Consider the following 17,553-nt stretch of genomic DNA (forward strand, 5'->3'; position numbering starts at 1 on the left):
AAATGTATTCTATTCAAAAACTGCTTTTATAAAAATAATGCATCCTTTGTGCAACTACTTTATGATCATAAATATGTAGAAATACATAAAAAATAAAGCAATATGAAATAAGGAACTCCTTTGTGAGTCTTGATGACTTTACCACAATCCTAGGGTAAGAGAGTTGGTAGGATTTGTGTCTCACCCTTACAGGATTTGAAACTAGGGTGCTCTTCTCTGCTTGCATTAATTGTGTTGGTGCATAAAAAAGTACTGAACAACATGTTAGATGACCGCAAGCCATTGGGAAATGCAATAGTTAATGTAGATACATATATATTTACATTTAGTTATATATCGTTATATGTAAATAAATATGTAAAGTTTATATATATATATATATATATATATATATATATATATATATATATATATATATATATATATATATATATATATAAAACCTTTATTCCAACAAGAACACAGGGAATTTTCATGGAAGGGTCAATCAGAAAATAGGATTAAGCAAGAAGGAAGAAGGAAGTAGTTCAAGGCTGACACTGACCTTATCTTGACTTCAAAAGATGCTGCCTTTTCCAGGTGTAACAAAGGTGTCCCAAAGACACCAGGTGTCTTTAGTGTATCTGGAACACTTTAGGCATCCATCAAAAAGAAAGGAAAATGATTTATTCAGTGCGAATAGCAAAGCTAGATTTGCACTGGGTGAAAGATGAATTATTTTTGTGTTCAGAACCAAAGCATCTGAAAAACAAGCATAGGACTAACCTCAGAACAAAGTCATTATCTCATGAACATTTTGAAAAAATGTCCATGTTTCTGTTTCTGAGAAGCTTATGAACATCAAATACTTTTTTTTGTTTGTTTGTTTTTTGGGTCCGGTCGTGGGGCCTGAACACTGGGCTTGGACACTGTCCCTCAGCTCTTTAGCTCAAGGCTAGCGCTCTAACACTTGAGCCACAGCACCACTTCCAGGTTTTTTCCTTTTGCTTATGTGGTGCTGAGGAATGGAATCCAGGGCCTCATGCATGCAAGGCAAGTGCTGTAACACTGAGCCACCTTCCCATCCCCTCAAATATATTTTATCTCCAGGCTACCAGACCTCCAGTGGGACTGACTGATATTTAAAAATATCTATAAATGATAAATGGAGCGGCTAGGAAACTGGCTTAGTGGTAGAATGCTGGCCTAGCATGCATGACGCCCTGGGTTTGATTTCTCAGTATACAACATTCACAGAAAAAGTCAGAAGTGGTGCTGTGACTGAATTGGTAAAGCCTTGAGCAAAAGAAGCTCAAGGCTCTGAGTTCAAGCCCCAGGACTGTCAAAAAAAGATAAATACTTTTGTCAATTGGTGGTACAACTATTTTCTTTAGATATCAGGGACTGTGAGAAGGTAAAAAATATTGAGATAAATGGGCCTTGGGCCACCAGAAATATGTTTGTGTTGCACCCATCTATTGCATGAAGAAATTTGATGCAAAAATAAAAATAAAAAAACAAAAAACTTCTGATCAGTCAAGATGGAGAAATCAGACCACCGAATTCATACAGAAATCTGTCCAGATCCATTGTGTATCCATGACATGCAACTTTCTGTCTTTTCTGAGAGTGTTTTCTCCTGGTTTCCTTCTGCTCCACATGAACAACCATACTGGATGAATGAATAGCATGGGAAGAACAAATCAATAGGACCATATTCCTGAATCAGGTTAAGAATTGCCATTTGTGCCTTTTTCCTGTGCTTTTCTTTCTTCAGCAAGAAATGTAATCTGAGAGAAGCATGGTAGGCCTGCAATTTATGTTATACATGATTTGTTGATGATTGGATGTCATCCCATGATTGGATTGAAGGGGGAGGCTGCTATCTTGGATTGCAGAGCAATGTTCTTTGGGTTCCACCAAGGTCATAGAGACAAGCTACACCCTCCTTTCCCCGCCCCCCTGCCCTTGCAAGGTAGAAGTAGAGACCCATGGATGTAGATAACCAATCTCCTGACCTAACTAGGACAGAAGGAGGAGGAAGAGCCATGCCTGTCCTTGCAACCCCTGCCTCCCATTGTTCTCCTTAAACCACCTTGAAGGTCACTGGGATCCACTTTATTTTCCTCTAAGCTAATCCAATTAGTCTGAGAATCCCAGTCACTGCCCATCCACCCCCTTTCTGCCAGCGAGGGACAGTCAGAGAACAATTTCAGGAGGACAAATGGTCATTATGAATCAGGCCTGTGGATCAATGGTATAAAAGGAGGGAATCTATTCATATTCTCTCTACCACACCTGTCCTGCTCTGAGCTTCTGTAGGACAAGGACAACCAGCATCAACATGATGAAGGCTCTGCACTTACCCTGCTGTTTGGTGAGGCCTGTGCAGGCCAAAGATCTCAGGTCCAGCCATCAGAGGGATCCCTGAATGGGCATGTTCATCTTGCATGGCCCGTGTGTGTGTTTGCGTGTGTGTGTGTGTGTGTGTGTGTGTGTGTGTGTGTGTGTAAAATGTGCCAGTTTTGTGTGTGTATGTGCATTTGTGTGTAAGAGAGAGAGATTCTGTTTGATAACATGTGGATTCAATGTGTCTTCATAATCAGGAAAATGCCTTTGCACCTTTCAACTCCCTGTCGTGTGACAAAGGTGTCCTCTTCAATCCAAAAGCTAAGGCAACAGTATCGTTATTAGACTGGATCACATGTCGTGCCTACATGGAATCCCTAACTCACTCTCCACATGCAATGGTTCCCAAGCATGTCTCTCTCGGTCCTGGTGTCACAGTGTGGGAGACTCCACACAAATTGGCAAGGCCTGGCCTCATTTTCTTCTCTTGCCCAGTCAGGAATGGCTTCTTTGGTGCTGGATAAAGGGAACTGAGGGGAATCAGGAGAGTGCTGGCCTTTTGCCTTTGGGACATGGGTCATTTACGTGATTGGCAAGTGGCACACCCTAGCCATCTTTGTGGACAAGCCAGAGAAGATCCAGGAGGGCAGACCCTTGAGAGGCCTGCTCTGACATATTAAGGCTCCTGAAGGTGGTAAACCCATGACCGTGGACTTTTATAACAAGTAGGCAAAACCTTCTCTCTCATTCCCTGCCTCCATACCTCTCCAGAATTGATTGACAGAGCCTGTGGCTTCTCACATATCTGGGACATTTGATCCTGCATGCAGACAGGGACATATTTAGATAATGACATCATTGCTGGTTTCAATCCATGAATGGATAGTATGAGCTCTGTGGAGACCACACTGTCTGGAAGAGCATTCTAGAAGAATCCTCTTCCCTTGACACTAGCACAAAACTATGCAACTAACAGCCAAAGCCCTGGTGGCTCATGCCTGTAATCCCAGATGCTCAGGAGGTGGAATCTCAGAGAGTGAGGTCTGAAACCAGCCCAGGCAAGCATATCCATTAGGAACATAACTATCAAAAACCAGAATGTAGAGCTGTGGTTCGAGTGCTACACCACCAGCCTTGAGCAAAACACAAGACCTGAGGATGAGCTCTCTGGTTCTGAGTTCACACCACAAGACTTGCACAAAAATGACAAAGAATGGTGATGAAAAGAATCAGAACAAGTACCATAAGTTATTCAAAGCATTTCCCCCGGTTGATGTCCTCCTTGGCTACTCGAAAGGTCTGGAAGAAGTAGCTGGGATTTGTGGATAGGAAATAAAGACTTGGTTGTTGTTCTGTTGTTGTTTTCTTGTTATCTTACAGGCAAACTGGGGAGTGACAAAAATACACTGTTGTGGGTGAGCTGAGGGAGGATGGGGTCTATGTAGGAGAGTGTGAGTACAACGCGGTATAGACAGAAAACTGGACTCAAAGCAGGGGTGTGCACATGGTTGGGAGATTCATGGAGGTCACTTCAGGTGTTACATCAATAGCTTTGAATTCTAGAAACATCCAAGAGTCGGACATTATCAGAATTAAGAAAATACAATCGACATCCAAGGTGCTCAGTTCTTCCTAGAAAATTTTATTATTTTATTGTTTATTTTATTATTATATTTATTGTTAAATATTTTTAACCATTCTATTTTATTATTTATTATTTTATTATTCATTTTCAAAAATGGCCTCTGAGTGGTTACACATGGGAGTCACCATTTATGAGAGCGGCAAATACATCAGATCTTGATAGATGTCTCCACATTTGGGTGTATGTGTGGGCAGGGGGTGTGGATAGCTTTGGCAGTGGGACACAATTTTTTAAATCATGCTGCATGCGTATTTAAAAAAAAATCTGAAAACTATATAAACAGGTGATACAGATGTGATCAGCCCCAGCTCCTGACTCTTAAGTTATCAGCACATATATTTATTCATTGTAATAGGTTTTTCTTTTGTTTGTGTGTTGGTGCAAATCAATTCCCTTTCAACAGAGTGAGAGGGGGAGGAGATGGATGAATTAGCATTGTAAGGAAATGTCCATGAATTAAATTCGGGGGGGGGGGATATGTTCAACAATTTCTTTAACTAGTTGGTCAGGTATTATTACATCTCATTGGAAAAATGTGATTTGATGTCCATATGTTCAACATTGATCGAGACTCACTGTGTTCATAAAATTGCTCTGTTTTAATTAATTAATTTTAATTAAAATATACATCATAATAAAGTCTATTAGAGGTCTGATAGACAAATGATCGAAGGAAAAGTGCTCCAATTTACTGAATCTCTGATATAAAAGTCAGAATGTCAATAGAAGGAGAGCATACCTGCACCTACTGAATTTTTATCAGTTTAACCTGTGACATGTGGGAGCACAGATTCAGGAAGATTCAGCCTTGAATGGTGTTTTGGCGAGCATGGAGAATTCAGAAATTTATCTATGGGGCCCATCTCCACCCCAAGAAATCAAGATATTTGAACTTCAAGGGAGTGCATGAGATGGATTGATTAGGTTCAAAGTTACTGATTATTGACCACCAGCTTAATCCAGAAGGAGAGGAGAGAACAGTCTATTCCACACAGGACTAGGGAAAAGTGAAATGAGGTGAGGGAACTCAAGTGGACTCACCCTGGGTTCTTTCTCTTCCATAGTAGACTCTGGTACGAACACCTTCGAGCTTGTGAAGCAAAGCAAAGGCAACAACATCTTCTACAACGTGAATGTGGACAATGAAGGACAGATAACACACATGATCCTGGTGGCAGGTGGGTATAAGTGTGGGGGAGGACACCTATCCACCTGGGCCAGGGGAAGAATGGGGGCTGGACTGGGATAGGGCAGAGTAGCCCATGGTTGATCACCTTAGCCCTGTACTGTTGAGTGGAGGAGTCAGAATGTTTTTCTGTATAGCAGAAACGTCACTTTGGAAACACCTGTCTCTGTCACACATTTAGTCCATCCCATTCCCATAGCTCCCTGTGAAATAGCCTGGGCCACCCATGCAGGAATAATTGGGCTGTCAGCTAGGGACCCACATGGCAAATTCTCATTTAATTTGACTGAAGCAGATTTAGTCCTTTCCTGGGGGAAGTGGGCTCATTTCCATGTTGAACTTGCCTAACATGTTCTCAACAGAGTGAACCGTAATGTAAATTTCCCGGCAGGTGTACACCAATGAGCCCCTCAAATATGTTGTCAATCCCCATGATATCTTGATCTCTGACCAAACATTTCAGTTTGATACTGAGGTGTCCATTATACTCAGGGAGAGCATCATATTGAGCATCTGGCTGAATGAATTATAAAGATGTGATTTCTAGTTTTGATTGATTTATTTTTTCAGCTGCTACAGAGCTAACATGGTTAAGTGAAGTTCAAATCATTTGGTCCTCTCCTTTTGTGAGGACAGGGCAAGAACACAGAAAACGTGGATGGTCATGCAGATGGGGATAAAAGGAAACTATAGAGTATGGAGTCCATATAGGAAATCTCAGCTGGACAGGGATAACAGGGGGCTCACGGCATTCACATAGTGACTCAGATGATTGAGATATAAGGATCATGGTTCAAAGCTAACCTGGGGCAGGAGTGACCATGAGACTCTATCTCCAATGAGTCACCAAAAAAAGCCAAAACTAGAGCTGTGGCTCAAGTGGCATAAGACTAGCCTTTAACAACAACAACAACAAAGCTCAAACCACTAGATTAAGCCCTAGGACTAGAACCACGATATAAATAAAAGTAATATATAAAATAATAAATAAATAAATAAAAATTAATTAAATTAAAGTAATAATATAAATAAAAATTAATTAAATTAAATAAAAATAAAATAAAAACAACAACCAACAAAGAAAAACAACTCAGTTCCACTATCACTTGATCACTGAGGCAGTGTTGAGAACACAGATGATTAACTGTCCAGGTCCTTGCTCAAAGTGTCACTGTAAACACCTGAACAGTGGAGGGCTGGCAAAAAGATTAATGTCCATCTACCTTGCCAATGTCACTGCGACAGGAGTGTGGGGAACCAATTTGCTCTTCCTGGTGCTGCTGGGCACAGGGAGGAAATTGGGGGCCAATGAATGGAAACAGCCCAGTGGGAGGCAACATGCCTTTCATGCCTGTCATCCCAGCTAATCCAAAAGGCTGAGTTCTGAAGTATCCTGGTTCTAATCCAGCCTGGGCAGGAAAAGTTTGTGAGACTCTTATCTCCAATGAACCACTAGAAAATCGGAATTGGCAACATATGTGTGTGTGTGTGTGTGTGTGTGTGTGTGTGTGTGTGTGTGTGTGTGTGTGTGTGTGTGTAAAATTCAAAGTGGTAGAGGGCCAGCCTTGAGCTGAAGAGCTCAGGAACAGTACCCATGCCTAGAGTTCAAACCCCATGACTGACAAAAAAAATTCAGAATATAACCAGACTCCTGCCACTAATCCTAGCTACTCAGTATAGAAGAGTTTGAACTCAGCTCCAAGAGACTGGGATGGCCCATTAATCACCCAAAACCCAGGAGTGGTGCTGTGGTTTACATAGTAGAGTGGTTCTAGTCTTCAACGCAGAGCCTTAGGGAGAATTCCCAGGCCCTGAGTACAAGCTCAGGACTGGAAAAACCCACAATGAAACAAGGACAGAATACTTGAGTGTTTCAGCATTAGGGAAAAAAAAGGTAACCTTCAAAACTGTAAGGATACCTTCATTTCTGTAGATTCCATATGAAATGTGAGGCCAGGTGGCTCTTTTTAAATTTTATTTTTAAATTTTCCTGTAACCACCATGAGATTTCCAGACCCATCAGATCCTACGGAAGTGGAGTATTGGGTGTACGACTTATTTGGTTTAAGCATTTTGGTGAACTCAACCTCCAGCCCAGGGTTTGGCTGGAATAGCAATTATTTCATATTAAAGTATGCCCACTCCTTATGCATATAAACTGAGCTATGTCCTGTTAATTGTGGGTTGGGGGATGTTTAGAGGTAAACAGATGAAGTCTCCCCACTGTGGAGTTGTATGTTCTAGGCATCTGGTGTTCCTAAGGCCTTTTTTTTATGTCATTCAAGAGGCTCCAGCCTCTACATTCCTGGACTTACCCATGTCCATCCTTCCTATAGTTACCAGCAGTAGGGGAAAATATTTTTGCTTTTTGTCAGTCATGGGGCTCGAACTCTGGGCCTGTGCACAATCCCTGAGCTCTTCAGCTCAAGGCTAGAGCTCTAGCCACATATATAGCACCATTTCTGGTTTTCTGGTGGTATCACTGGAGATCAAAGCCTCATGGACATTCCTGCCTGGGCTGGCTTTGAACCTTTGAGATCCTCCAGATCTCAGCCTCCTGAGTAGCTAAGATGAGAGGCATGAGCCACTGGTGCCAGGCTGGCATTCTTTATTCTTGACACAGGACAGGGCTCAGTTCTGCTGAAAGGAAACCACCACATGGTTCAGGCAGAAGAGAGTTTATTGGGGGGGGGCAATCCAACCACTAGCCTGCACCAGATGTAAGCCATGCTGAGAGGTGGAGCTAATAGAGGAGACAGACTATATCTGGGAAAGAGGAAGAAGAGGTGTGGCCAAAACCAGATGTGGAAGAGATATGAGAAAGGAAGTAACCTCAGAGGAAGTGGAAGTAAGCCTAGAACCTGGAAATCCTTTGCTGATTCAGTCAGGTGACTGATAGCTACTGGTAATTACTGGGCAGGTGAATTCTGGTGAGCCTCCATTCTGTACAAGGACAAGTAGGGGAATAGAGAGGTTCTGTGGGCAGAACTAACAGCACCTTTACTTTGCCTTCCTGTATCACAATCTGTGACCAAAGCTACATTCTTGGTAAATGTGGGGTACAACATCAGTCACGGTCTTCAAGATTATTTTCTTTCCTAATGTTGAAACACTCAAGGACTCTGTAGTTGTCTCTGTGTGTTTTCAGGTCCTGAGTTGGTACCCAGGACATGTGCATCCTCCCTCAGGTTTTGTGTTCAAGGCTAGCACTCTACTACTTCTGGGTTTGGGGATGATTCATTGGAGATGAGAATCTCATGGACTTTCCTGCCCCCAGTCTGACTTCAAACCATGATATTTAGATCTTAGCCTTCTGGGTAGCTAGGACCAGGAGTGTGAGTGAGCCTGGAGTTATTCTAAATAATAATAGTAATTATTATTATTTTTATAATTAATAATATAGTTCTCTTATAGATTTAGTTTTCCATGATTCAATTGAAGTGGCTTATTCTGAGCCAGGGGACATTGATTTGAGTCTGAACAGTCAGAATTGGATTTTGGGGAACTGTTATTGAATCACTGAGTTAAGTCACAATAGCACAAATTTCCGAAGAAAAGGAAGAAGACAATGAAAAACATCGAATCCAGATAACGACTTTCCAGGAAAGAGGAAAAGATGTATCAAAGTTTAGGATGGATTGTTGTCTTAGAGCTGATTCCATTTGAATGAGGAAGATGGATGTGCATGCATTTTTGAAGATGCTACTGCCTATTGGGAGGGAGCAGTGGGCAATCAAATGCACCTGAGACCCTGTGAATGGCTTCATAGTGCAGATTGCACATGGAAAACAAAGCGCCTACAGAAGGAGAACATGGCCAGGGCAAATTTATTTCTAACAGGACCAAATCTGTGCCTGGGGCCTGGTCTTCCTAGGACAAGGAGATGGTTTCCTCAAACCTCTATCCAAGATGCATTTTTGGGTGGTAATGGCTGATGGGTAGTTTCTACTGGAAATTCCATGTGTATCTTCATGCCCAAATGATTTCTGAGGATCTGCCCTATGGCTAAGAGAGTGCGCCAATATGACATCCTCCACTAACTCCGAAAGTCCCCCGAAGTTCATCATCTTCCATGCTTCAGATCAAACATGACTGACTGTGTCCTTCTCCTCGCAATTATGTGGAGGCCGAAGTCATCAGGGAAGATTTCTGTGATAAATGTTTTTTCTCTTTCATGCAATTGTTTCTAATATATTTATAAGATGATTTCTATGCTGCTGTGTATGTCCCTCCCACACGGTATAACCCCTGCTTTCACTTGATGTTGGTATAATTTGTGGAAGGGAAGAGCAAAAACAAATCATTTGACTAAGGATACAGGTGGACCCATTGCAACAATGAGATGTACAAGTCGTTATTTCAAAAAAAGAATTTTACCACTTTGGTGGGGGTGGGGAGGAAGGATCGGGTGGGGAGAGGTGGAGGGAGTATGGGAATGGATGAGAAGGGGAAACAAAGAGGAGGCAACAATGCTTGATAAGAAATGTACTCGTTAGAAAGAATGACTTTTCCCCATTTGTTAGGAAATGGAAAGGCTTGGAAAAAATTATATTAAGTGAAGTAAGCCAGGCCCAAAGAAACATAGGTCCTATGGTTTCCCTTATTTGCAATATCTAGTATAGGTATGAGTCAAGCGAAAAAGGTCAGGAAAGTGAACCCTTAAATATGTATTTTAATGTTTTCGTTTCTTTCATACATGTGTTTCTAATGCATTTATAAGATTATTTCTTTGTTGCTTTGTATGTCCCTCCCCCACAGTGTAACCCCCGCTTTCACTATATTTGATGTCAGTATAACATGTGGAGGAGATGGGGACAAACAAGTCGTTTAAGGATTCAGGTGGACCTGTTGCAACAATGAGAAGTACAAAATGTCATGTCAAAACCAGCTTTACAATGTCGGTGTGGGGGGGGAGGGGGGTATGATTGGGTGGGGGGGAGGGGGGAGGCTGGGAAGGGAGGTGAAGGGTAAACAAAGGAGGAGGCTGCAATGCTTGGTAAGAAATGTATGCATTATCCTGCCCATGTAATTGTAACCCCTCTGTACAGTATATTCTCAAATAAAATAAAATAAAATAAAATAAATAAAAAAGAAATGTACTGGTTATCTTGCCCATGTAATTGTAACTTCTCTGTACCGTATTCTCACAAAAAAAAAAAAAAAAAAAAAAAAAAAACATAGACTAAGCCAGGCACCAGATGGCTGAGGCCTGTCATCCTAGCTACTCTGGAGGCTGATATCTGAGGATCACATGTTCAAAGTCAGGCCAGGCTTATCTCCAGTGAACCACCAGAAAACCAAAATGGTGCCATGGCTCAAGTGGTAGAGCACCAACCTTGAGTTGACAGTTCCCAGGCCCAGAGTTCAAACCCCACGACCACCACCACCACCAACAACAACAAAAATCAAAACAAAAAAAAGAGACTACGATAGTCTCCTTCAAGAGAGACTCTGTTAACCATGGAACTCCACTTATCCAATGAAAAATATAGTAGAATTAAAGTAGCAAATGGGTTGGGCCAGGTTTGTGTCTACTCACTCCAGGGAAGCTCAGTACTCATCTGTGAAAAAGTGCAAGGAAGGAAAAAATACAACAAGATCAAGGGAGATGTTCAATATGACAAAGTTTATGCACTCACACTTGAGTACAGTGCAACTGTAGACAAAGAACATACTGAGTCAGGATCTTAGATAGTGATTTCATTTCATGGTTTTTTTGGGGGGGTATTCTATAGGAAACAGCCCTGGGCCTCACCTGGAAATGGAATAATTTGGATGCTGGAAAATAGGATGTTGTTCTCCTTGGCGAGCTCCTCCACCTTCTTTAACTACCCTGGTCTCAGGGCCTCTAATCTCCCTGCATGCCATAGAGAGGAAATGAGAAATGGTGTGCACTGGAACGTGGCCTAGATTTCCATGTGTCCCTGAGCCACATGGGGCTGTCTCCCCACCCACTGCATGTCCCCAGCTGGCCCTCTGAGGATCAAGCTGGGTTCCCTATGGAGTGAAGGTGTGGTGACATTGATGGAAGTGAACATTTTGGGGTACACACACTTTTAGGGTCTTTAGGATCACTCATCTGTGGCACCCCAATAAAGTTACTTGTGGGAACTTTGCTCAAGTTCCCCACCAGGTGCCCCCAGGGGGCTCAGAGCGAGTGGGCTCCCGTGCTGCGCCCCCTTGTCCCTGGACCACAGCCACCTCCAGAGTTGCCAACCCTGCGGGCATTCGTGTGGCCGATTGCTACCAGAGCCCTTGCGGGCTGTCCTAGTCCTCCCCAGAGATTCCCCAGTACTAGATAGGAAATGTACTCATTACCTCACCCATGTAACTTTAACCCCTCTGTACAGTATCTTTACAACAAAAAAAATTAAAAAGAAAAGAGAAAAAGAAATCACAGATACTTTCAGGCCAGGGCATTTACCAATATTTATTAATTAAGCCCATGTCTTTTCCAGTCCTTGTTAGCCTTCTTCTATCTCAATAGAACTTTATAATGCAAAGACATTACCCATATCCCAAGAAAGATTAAAGCATTAAAGAATTAAAGTCACTTATACACAAGATTTGGCCAGTATAGACTTTGAAACAAGAGAACCCAATATCATTTGCTCAACCAGTAAAAATGATTTATTTTTTTTTACAAAAAACAGTATTAATAGGAAACTAGCTAAATAAAAGTGTGCATATGCATCATTAAAAATCTACTTTCAAAAGACAAACAAAAAATCATACTACAAATTTAGTAAAAGGAGGAATTTGAAACTGTACAAAATTAATATTGCAACTTTATTTCAAAGTATGTCTGAAATAGATTCATGGCTCAAATGGAAAGGCCTTCTGTTCAAACCTCAATGCCATAAAACGAAAATAAAACATAAAACAAAAACCAAACACAATGACTTTCTATGAAGATTTCTTTTTAACAAAGAAGTGTATTATCCCATTAGCAGTTATTGATTTCTGGATGATACGACTGTGATTTTTATTTATATAATGTTTTTCAGTATTTCCCTAGCTGTCTAAAACAAGGATAAATGCATTTCATTCTACACTGTTTTAAGAAAATCTCATACACAACAGTTGCTTAATTTTTTAAAATGTACCCTTCAGGAATTACATGTTACCCAAAAAATAAACAAATAAGTCAAAATAAAAAAATAAACAAAGAATTTGTTGCTACAAAACTGGATTGAAAGAAGCACTATACTGAGAAGACTCCAAGACAATTTTTGATGTGTGATGGAAAAGGGGAAAAGGATGAGATTACTATCTCAGTAGCAGAGCACAAATACTTGGAACTATAAGCTATGAGGATACATCTACCAGTGTTCCCTTCTCATAATGAAGTGTGAACAATTAGCCTTATGGAAATTTGTTTGAAAGCTGGTGAACAGGAAATGGACTTAGCACATAAAAACAAGAGGTAAGTAAGAAAAGAGGTCAGTGAAAGAAAACCAACTCCTAATGTTCCAACTCCTAATGCACTCTCAGAATAAGTGGAGTTCTGCAACCATCTTGAAATTAACTGAATTGTGATTATTTGCACAGAAAGCTTGAAGACATTAACAAAATGCCAGAATCATCTAAGTAGGGTATTTGTGTACCATATTTATTCAGAAGCTTTTGAAATTTGAAATTTTGATTCTGGATTTGTGTTTTGGGAGAGGAAAGAATTGAATAAATGCTTCGAATGTGTTTTTCTTTTGTTATTTCAAAGGATAACATTACAAATGGTTTCACTTTTGTGTAAAGAATCTGCGCAGTACACCTTCTAGGAATAAAGCTAAAAAGTTGACTTTTTTGGTGGGGGGAACAAATTATCAAAAGTTTTTTGTAGTGCTGTGGATATTTGACTTTTTTTAATTGCTTAGATATAAAATGTCTTAGAACTTTAGAAAAAAACGATGCATACAATTCTTAGGCTTCGGTGAGTGACAGGAAACATTTTAGAAGAAAACTGTTTCCACTCATTTTGGAACTTTGTCAAACAAGTCTCCTGAGTACAAAGGAAGTACAAGGGAATAGTCCAGGAAGGAAAATGTCCTTGCAAGCAGTATCATGCCCAAACAGCAGCATCATGAAAGAATTCTGCAATTATCTTAGAAGAAAACCCTGAACTGGATGAGGTCACCCTTACATGTGCCTAGGCCAAGAACTGAACAAGGTTGAATGAAAATCTTCAGAAAAGGAAGCGAATCTCATTTGGGAACCTAATGGTAAGAGGGCCTGCCCACTTCCCCTGGTAAGGACACATTGCTATGGAAACCTCTTAACCCTTCAGATTCAGTAACTGACATCAGAAGATATCCCCTTGTCTGGGGTAAAACTAACAGAGAAGCTGGGAAGGTTAAGGGAGGAGTTGATGGAGGGTTAAAAGGAGAAATTGTTTGGCTTGTATCAAAGAGTTAAAGAAGGAAGGCTAGTAACAGAAATTCAAAACACCATGTCCTGGGAGCTAGTCAAACTTTCTAGCTAAAGTTTAAACCATCAGAGATCCCAGCCTCCCTCCCTGTTGTGAAAGAAACTACCCTTTGTAAGCTCTTGTCTCAGAGAAAAGAACTAGTTTCATCCCATTACTAGCAACAGAATGCTTTTATTTTGTGAATCTAAAGTCCTGACTTTAGCTTTACATATTAAGTCAGCCGTCTCCAAACTGTGCAGCACCATGGAAGTGCTTAATATATTATATACATTATATATTATATAGAGATATAGATATAGTGTCTTCATGGGTCTGGGGTGTGATTTGGCTAAAATAAGTGCTAAAACTCCCGTGTAGCCAAGTTTGGGAATTACTGAACTTCAGCAGTGAGGCGAGGTGGCACGGGATATGTTTAAAAGAAAATGCAATATTACCTCTCTGGACCTTTTTAAAACTAAGAATGAGCTAGTTTGCAACAAGCAAAACTAAGACAATAGGCTGCTGGGTACACAAAAACAGACAGCACGTCCTGACAACACCTTCTTTGAGCTTTATCTCTTTGTTGCTTTGTATGTCCCTCCCCCACAGTATAACCCCTGCTTTCACTATATTTGATGTCAGTATAACTTGTGGAGGAGATGGGGAAAAACCAGTTGTTTAAGGATTCAGGTGGACCTGTTGCAACAATGAGAAGTACAAGTTGTCATCTCCAAAACGAGCTTTACAAGTCGGTGGGGGTGGGAGGGAAGGGGTGGAAGGAAAAGGATTAGGATTGGGATTTGGGGGGGAGGGGGGAGGCTGGGAAGGGATGTGAAGGGTAAACAAAGGAGGAGGCTGCAATGCTTGGTAAGAAATGTACGCATTATCCTGCCCATGTAATTGTAACCCCTCAGTACAGTATGTCCACAAGTAAAATTAAATTAAATTTAAAAAAAAAGAAAGATCGCACCAATGGGAGCCTTTTCTCCTCCAGGGAACAAACATCTTTCTCACCCAAAACGCCAAAACTTCAACATCGATTGTAGGAGAAAAGGAGCCACGAATGCCAGGACTCCCAACTAGGAAGAAAGGAGCCAGCAGCTCCAGAAGGAAACCAATCCTCGCAATCGCCCATCATCCATTTATATGGGGCCGGGGTAGGGGTCGGGGTGGGGGTGGCAACTGGGGTCCCCAGGGCTTTTGTCCGGAAAGCCCACACCTGCTCCTTCTCCCGTCCCAACCCCACACATTGTCTGTGGCGCCCCAACAAAGTTACTTGGGGGAACTTTGCTCAGGTTACCCACCCGGTGCCCCGACAGTCTCAGGGGGAGAGGGGTGAGGCCGCTGCTGCTAGCGGGGCGCCCTGGCTCCCAGGCCGTGCCCCTGGGTCCCTGGACCACTGCCACCTCCCAGGTCGCCAACACCTTGGGCGTTTGTGGGGCCAATCCAGACCTGATGCCTGGCGGGCTGCCCTTCTCCTCCTCAGAGGTTCCCCAGGCTTGGGGCCGGCCAGGCTCCCCCGCCTTGGCCCCCTGGCGAGCCCCAACTGGATCCCTTTCCACAATTCAGCCCGCATGGCCAGTGCCGCCCAAGCAGGGTGGTCACGGGAGCCCCTGCCTCCCTGACCCCAAGGCCGACCACCTACCCACCCTATGGGTGCCATGCCCGGTCCCCCAGCGCGCGGCCACTCCGGCCAGCAGCCGGGCACGCGTGCCCTAGCCCAATATGTCTGGCACAGCACAAGCACAGAAGAGCCCTCCCTGCTAGCCCCCGACACCGGCACTCACCGCTTGCGCTCCTTGTCGCTTAGGCGCCGCCTTTGACTAGCCGCCTCAGCCCGGTGCCCTCTCCTCAGACCGAGGCCGGCGGCACTCAAGAAACCTGCGCCTGGTGGGCTTGGAGAGCACCCACACGCAGGGCGTGCTTGCGTCCCCGGACCTAACGCCTGCACCTGAGCCGCGGGAGAGGCTGGGCTGCTTGCACAGAGGCAGCCCTGTAGATAGAGCATGTGCAGTGTGTGCCCCTGGCCTGTAGGCCAATCCCCCTACCCTCCTTGAGCAGTGGGCGAGATCCTGCTGGAGGCAGGGAGCTGGATGGAGCTGGGCCAGCGCCAGCCTTCACTGAGAGGCACTTTTGCCCAGGTACCACACCTGGAGTTTTCTTCCCTGGTTCCTATGTCAATGAATGTGTTATACTTTTATGGAGTACATTGAAAGGGATACAGAGTATTCTCTGCGAATAGGGGGCCCATTACATTTGGATTTTGTACTTCTTTGGGCACATTTTATCTGCCCTGTGTTCTAATAGGTTAATAGATTACGTATGCATAAAAATCATGCAGTACCTAAAACCGTAAACCCTAATAAGGCAAGGAATAATAGATAATATACTTATTTCTAACTCCGCCCATTTTAGATCTCCGTCCAGTACTGTGAGGAAGGAGAAAATACATGCTTACTGGGGAGATCGTGAATACTTTACAAAGGCTGAAGTGGCACAGCATCAAAGAAAATGTCAGCCTCTGAAAGGATCAAGTCTAACCTGATTATTATTTACAGCAAAGGGTTAAAACGGTGGCTGCAAAGACAGTTAAAGCTCATCTGGAAGTAAACTTTAACACTTATCCCAAGATTTGAGCAATAGTTCATGAATAACTTAAGAGCATTTAAAATGGTGGTCAGAGAAATCGAAAGTGCCTTAATTACAGAAAATAAAAAGACTAGACTTGAATGCGATAGTACATATTTTAGATGAGAAGCAATAGAATCTGAAATTCAAGTGTGGTTATCAGGAATGGATAACAGTACAAAGTTTCTGGAGATAATAAAGCACAAGATGACTTCTAGCTCTTTCTGGGAACTTATTGTGAGAGACACCTACCTCATTAGATTGATTATTATCCTTGTAAATATTTATCAGTACATTAATGAAACTTACAAAATATATACCACTACCAATTTGAAAGAAATGTATAGGGAAAGATGCCTGGACTGTATTAAACGAACTCCTTTTGTAGAATGCAAATGCTCCATAATAAACTTTCTGTTAGTGTTATCATCAATGTTTCTGACCCTTAATGTGCCCATCTATAACATGGGATCATAATATTTACCTGTACAATGGTTCACTTTACGGCAACTTTGGCTACAAATGGCACCCAGATAACGAAATATTATTAATTCTACAGGTTTCAATGAAGACGTATTTAAATAGGTAGCATTGTGAGAATATAGCACATTACCTTCCATAGTGTCAGTGGAAGGAAGGCCTAATATAAGCAAGGTAAGAAGGAACTCTGTCAGTTATAGATTACAGATCTTCCTTAGTTTTCAGGGCCCAGATGTTGGATTTGTTAAGGCTTCACAATCATAATGGATAGTGATGATGTATATTTTTAACATACACATGTATAACATATATCTGTTAAAATTATATTGGATATAATTGTATCACATAACTATATCATATATGCATGTACATATGTGTATGTATATGTATTTGCATATTGAAAAATATAGCAGATTCAAATTAGAGTCGTTCTTACTGAGGTTCCACATCACCAAAGTAAAACCTGAATTATTTACTGAACTTCCAAAAAATATGGATAGAAATAATAGCTAAAGCTTTTTTTTTTGGTCAGCTGGGGGCTTGAACTCTGGGCCTGGGCACTGTGCCTGAGCTCTTCTGCTCAAGGCAAACGTTCCCCACTTGAGCCACAGCACCACCTCTGGTTTTCTGGTAGTTTATTGGAGATAAGAGTCTCATGGGCTTTCTTGCCTTGGCTCACTCTGAACCAAGATCCTCAGATCACAGCCTCCTGAGTAGCTAGGATTACAGGCATGAGCCACTGGTACCTGTCTAATAGCCAAATCTTAAGCCAACAAGATTTGATTATAAAGAGGTAACGTGAAAGAAGTAATTTTTATTTGTTGAATTTGTTCCTTATCCCTCCTTTTCTCTGTCTCTCTCTCTTTGCCTGTTTAGTTCATT

This window comes from Dipodomys merriami, unplaced genomic scaffold (genome assembly GCF_024711535.1).
Source record: "Dipodomys merriami isolate MVZ:Mamm:240054 unplaced genomic scaffold, mDipMer1.0.p SCAF_126, whole genome shotgun sequence".
In the NCBI taxonomy this organism is placed as follows: Eukaryota; Metazoa; Chordata; class Mammalia; order Rodentia; family Heteromyidae; genus Dipodomys; species Dipodomys merriami.